The sequence below is a fragment of the Arachis ipaensis genome, unplaced genomic scaffold (assembly GCF_000816755.2).
Source record: "Arachis ipaensis cultivar K30076 unplaced genomic scaffold, Araip1.1 Aipa1011, whole genome shotgun sequence".
NCBI classification, from domain to species: domain Eukaryota; kingdom Viridiplantae; phylum Streptophyta; class Magnoliopsida; order Fabales; family Fabaceae; genus Arachis; species Arachis ipaensis.
The window spans coordinates 7,544-12,703 of NW_015496146.1; the positions used below are offsets into that span (position 1 = coordinate 7,544).

The 5,160-nt window shown below is 48.1% G+C and overlaps 1 long non-coding RNA gene across 1 annotated transcript in view; it reads right to left on the reverse strand.

The window, feature by feature from the left end:
- The window catches only part of LOC110268608, a 12,088-nt gene extending 7,460 nt beyond the window's left edge, over positions 1–4,628 (reverse strand). The window contains exon 1 of the long non-coding RNA XR_002356851.1: positions 4,587–4,628. This is a non-coding gene — a long non-coding RNA (uncharacterized LOC110268608). The remainder of the gene's footprint in view (positions 1–4,586) is intronic.
- Between the last annotated feature and the right edge of the window lie 532 nt (positions 4,629–5,160).

Sequence of the window (5,160 nt, forward strand, 5' to 3'; positions counted from 1 at the left end):
TTTCTTTTCCGGTTTTTTTCACTACGTGCTGTCCCTAATTCTTTAAATGACGCTATCCTGAGGAGGACACCTAGAGGCGAGCGGTAATGGCCTCATCTGCGGCAGGCTCCTCTGGTTTTTTTTTGCTACGTGCTGACCCTCGCTCTTTAAATAACGCTATCCCGAGGAGGACACCTAAAGGCGAGCCGTAATGGCCTCATATTCAGCAGGCTCCTCCTATTTTTTTTACGTCGTGCTGCCCCTCGTTCTTTAAATGAGACTATCCCGAGGAGGACACCTAAAGGAGAGCCATAATGGCCTCATCTTCGGCAGGCTCCTTCGGTTTTTTCTTCGTTTTTTTTTTACGTCGTGCTGACCCTCGTTCTTTAAATGACGCTATCCCGAGAACACCTAAACGCTAGCCGTAATGGCCACGTCTTCGGCAATCTCCTACGATTTTTTTCCGATATTTTTTACGACGTGCTGACCCTCGTTCTTTAAATGACGCTATCACGAGGAGGATGCCTAAATGCGAGCAGTAATGGCCTCTTCTGCGGCAGGCTCCTCAGGTTTTTTTTACTACGTGCTGACCTTCGCTCTTTAAATAATGCTATCCCGAGGAGGACACCTAAAGGCGAGCCGTAATGGCCTCATCTGCAGCAGGCTCCTCCGGTTTTTTCTTTACTACGTGCTGACCTTCGCTCTTTAAATAATGCTATCCCGAGGAGGACCCCTAAAGGGGAGCCGTAATGGCCTCATCTGCAGCAGGCTCCTCCGGTTTTTTCTTTACTACGTGCTGACCTTCGCTCTTTAAATAATGCTATCCCGAGGAGGACCCCTAAAGGGGAGCCGTAATGGCCTCATCTTCGGCAGGCCCCTGTGGTTTTTTTTTATGGTTTTTTTTACGTCGTGCTGACCCTCGTTCTTTAAATGACGCTATCTCGAGGAGGACACCTAAAGGGGAGCCGTAATGGCCTCATCTTCGGCAGGCTGCTCCGGTTTTTTTTTTACGTCGTGCCGACCATCGTTCTTTAAATGACGCTGTCCCGGGATGGACACCTAAAGGCGAGCTGTACTGGCCTCATCTTCGGCAGGCTCCTCCGGGTTTTTTTTGTTGGTTTTTTTTTTACGTTCTGCTGACCCTCGACCATTCTTTAAATGACGCTATCCCGAGGAGGACACCTAAAGGCGAGCCGTAATGGCCTCATATTCAGCAGGCTCCTCCTATTTTTTTTTACGTCGTGCTGCCCCTCGTTCTTTAAATGAGACTATCCCGAGGAGGACACCTAAAGGAGAGCCATAATGGCCTCATCTTCGGTAGGCACCTTTAGTTTTTTTTTTTACATCATGCTGACCCTCGTTCTTTAAATGACGCTATCCCGAGAACACCTAAACGCTAGCCGTAATGGCCACGTCTTCGGCAATCGCAGGCTCCTCTAGTTTTTTTTTTTACATCATGCTGACCCTCGTTCTTTAAATGACGCTATCTCGAGGAGGACACCTAAAGGGGAGCCGTAATGGCCTCATCTTCGGCAGGCCCCTGTGGGTTTTTTTTATGGTTTTTTTTACGTCGTCGCTATCCCGAGAACACTTAAACGCTAGCCGTAATGGCCACGTCTTCGGCAATCGCAGGCTCCTCTAGTTTTTTTTTTTACATCATGCTGACCCTCGTTCTTTAAATGACGCTATCTCGAGGAGGACACCTAAAGGGGAGCCGTAATGGCCTCATCTTCGGCAGGCCCCTGTGGGTTTTTTTTATGGTTTTTTTTACGTCGTCGCTATCCCGAGAACACTTAAACGCTAGCCGTAATGGCCACGTCTTCGGCAATCGCAGGCTCCTCTAGTTTTTTTTTTTACATCATGCTGACCCTCGTTCTTTAAATGACGCTATCTCGAGGAGGACACCTAAAGGGGAGCCGTAATGGCCTCATCTTCGGCAGGCCCCTGTGGGTTTTTTTTATGGTTTTTTTTACGTCGTCGCTATCCCGAGAACACTTAAACGCTAGCCGTAATGGCCACGTCTTCGGCAATCGCAGGCTCCTCTAGTTTTTTTTTTTACATCATGCTGACCCTCGTTCTTTAAATGACGCTATCTCGAGGAGGACACCTAAAGGGGAGCCGTAATGGCCTCATCTTCGGCAGGCCCCTGTGGGTTTTTTTTATGGTTTTTTTTACGTCGTCGCTATCCCGAGAACACTTAAACGCTAGCCGTAATGGCCACGTCTTCGGCAATCGCAGGCTCCTCTAGTTTTTTTTTTTACATCATGCTGACCCTCGTTCTTTAAATGACGCTATCTCGAGGAGGACACCTAAAGGGGAGCCGTAATGGCCTCATCTTCGGCAGGCCCCTGTGGGTTTTTTTTATGGTTTTTTTTACGTCGTCGCTATCCCGAGAACACTTAAACGCTAGCCGTAATGGCCACGTCTTCGGCAATCGCAGGCTCCTCTAGTTTTTTTTTTTACATCATGCTGACCCTCGTTCTTTAAATGACGCTATCTCGAGGAGGACACCTAAAGGGGAGCCGTAATGGCCTCATCTTCGGCAGGCCCCTGTGGGTTTTTTTTATGGTTTTTTTTACGTCGTCGCTATCCCGAGAACACTTAAACGCTAGCCGTAATGGCCACGTCTTCGGCAATCGCAGGCTCCTCTAGTTTTTTTTTTTACATCATGCTGACCCTCGTTCTTTAAATGACGCTATCTCGAGGAGGACACCTAAAGGGGAGCCGTAATGGCCTCATCTTCGGCAGGCCCCTGTGGGTTTTTTTTATGGTTTTTTTTACGTCGTCGCTATCCCGAGAACACTTAAACGCTAGCCGTAATGGCCACGTCTTCGGCAATCGCAGGCTCCTCTAGTTTTTTTTTTTACATCATGCTGACCCTCGTTCTTTAAATGACGCTATCTCGAGGAGGACACCTAAAGGGGAGCCGTAATGGCCTCATCTTCGGCAGGCCCCTGTGGGTTTTTTTTATGGTTTTTTTTACGTCGTCGCTATCCCGAGAACACTTAAACGCTAGCCGTAATGGCCACGTCTTCGGCAATCGCAGGCTCCTCTAGTTTTTTTTTTTACATCATGCTGACCCTCGTTCTTTAAATGACGCTATCTCGAGGAGGACACCTAAAGGGGAGCCGTAATGGCCTCATCTTCGGCAGGCCCCTGTGGGTTTTTTTTATGGTTTTTTTTACGTCGTCGCTATCCCGAGAACACTTAAACGCTAGCCGTAATGGCCACGTCTTCGGCAATCGCAGGCTCCTCTAGTTTTTTTTTTTACATCATGCTGACCCTCGTTCTTTAAATGACGCTATCTCGAGGAGGACACCTAAAGGGGAGCCGTAATGGCCTCATCTTCGGCAGGCCCCTGTGGGTTTTTTTTATGGTTTTTTTTACGTCGTCGCTATCCCGAGAACACTTAAACGCTAGCCGTAATGGCCACGTCTTCGGCAATCGCAGGCTCCTCTAGTTTTTTTTTTTACATCATGCTGACCCTCGTTCTTTAAATGACGCTATCTCGAGGAGGACACCTAAAGGGGAGCCGTAATGGCCTCATCTTCGGCAGGCCCCTGTGGGTTTTTTTTATGGTTTTTTTTACGTCGTCGCTATCCCGAGAACACTTAAACGCTAGCCGTAATGGCCACGTCTTCGGCAATCGCAGGCTCCTCTAGTTTTTTTTTTTACATCATGCTGACCCTCGTTCTTTAAATGACGCTATCTCGAGGAGGACACCTAAAGGGGAGCCGTAATGGCCTCATCTTCGGCAGGCTCCTCCGGGTTTTTTTTGTTGGTTTTTTTTTACGTTCTGCTGACCCTCGACCATTAATTGACGCTATCCCGAGAAGGACACCTAAAGGCGAGCCGTAATGGCCTCATCTTCGGCAGGCTCCTACGGTTTTTTTCCGGTTTTTTTTTACATTATGCTGACCCTCGTTCTTTAAATGACGCTATCCCGAGGACACATAAAGGCTATCCCTAATTGCCACATCTTCGGCAGGCTCCTCTAGTTTTTCTTTTTTCATCATGCTGACCCTCGTTCTTTAAATGAGACTATCCCGAGGAGGACCCCTAAAGGAGAGCCATAATGGGCTCATCTTCGGCAGGCTGCTCCGGTTTTTTTTTACGTCGTGCTGCCCCTCGTTCTTTAAATGAGACTATCCCGAGGAGGACACCTAAAGGAGAGCCATAATGGGCTCATCTTCGGCAGGCTCCTCTAGTTTTTCTTTTTTCATCATGCTGACCCTCGTTCTTTAAATGACGCTATCCCGAGAACACCTAAATGCTAGCCGTAATGGCCAACACTTCGGCAATCTCCTACGATTTTTTTTCGATATTTTTTATGACGTGCTGACCCTCGTTATTTAAATGACGCTATCCCGAGGAGGACGCCTAGAGACGAGCCGTAATGGCCTCATCTTCAGCAGGCTCCTCCGGTTTTTTTTCGTTTTTTTTACGTCGAGCTGACCCTCGTTCTTTAAATGACGCTATCTCGAAGAGGACACCAAAACGGGAGCCGTAATGGCCTCATCTTCGGCAGGCTCCTCCGGTTCTTTTCCGGTTTTTTTCACTACGTGTTGACCCTAATTCTTTAAATGACGCTATCCTGAGGAGGACACCTAAAGGCGAGCGGTAATGGCCTCATCTGCGGCAGGCTCCTCTGGTTTTTTTTTGCTACGTGCTGACCCTCGCTCTTTAAATAATGCTATCCCGACGAGGACACCTAAAGGCGAGCCGTAATGGCCTCATCTGCAGCAGGCTCCTTCGGTTTTTTCTTTACTATGTGCTGACCCTCGCTCTTTAAATGACGCTATCCCGAGGAGGACACCTAAAGGCGAGCCGTAATAGCCTCATTTTCGGCAGGCTCCTCCGGTTTTTTTTTCGTTTTTTTTACGTCGTGCTGACCCTCGTTCTTTAAACTTTAAATGACGCTATCTCGAGGAGGACACCTAAAGGGGAGCCGTACGTGTTGACCCTAATTCTTTAAATGACGCTATCCCGAGGAGGACACCTAAAGGCGAGCCGTAATAGCCTCATTTTCGGCAGGCTCCTCCGGTTTTTTTTTCGTTTTTTTTACGTCGTGCTGACCCTCGTTCTTTAAACTTTAAATGACGCTATCTCGAGGAGGACACCTAAAGGGGAGCCGTACGTGTTGACCCTAATTCTTTAAATGACGCTATCCCGAGGAGGACA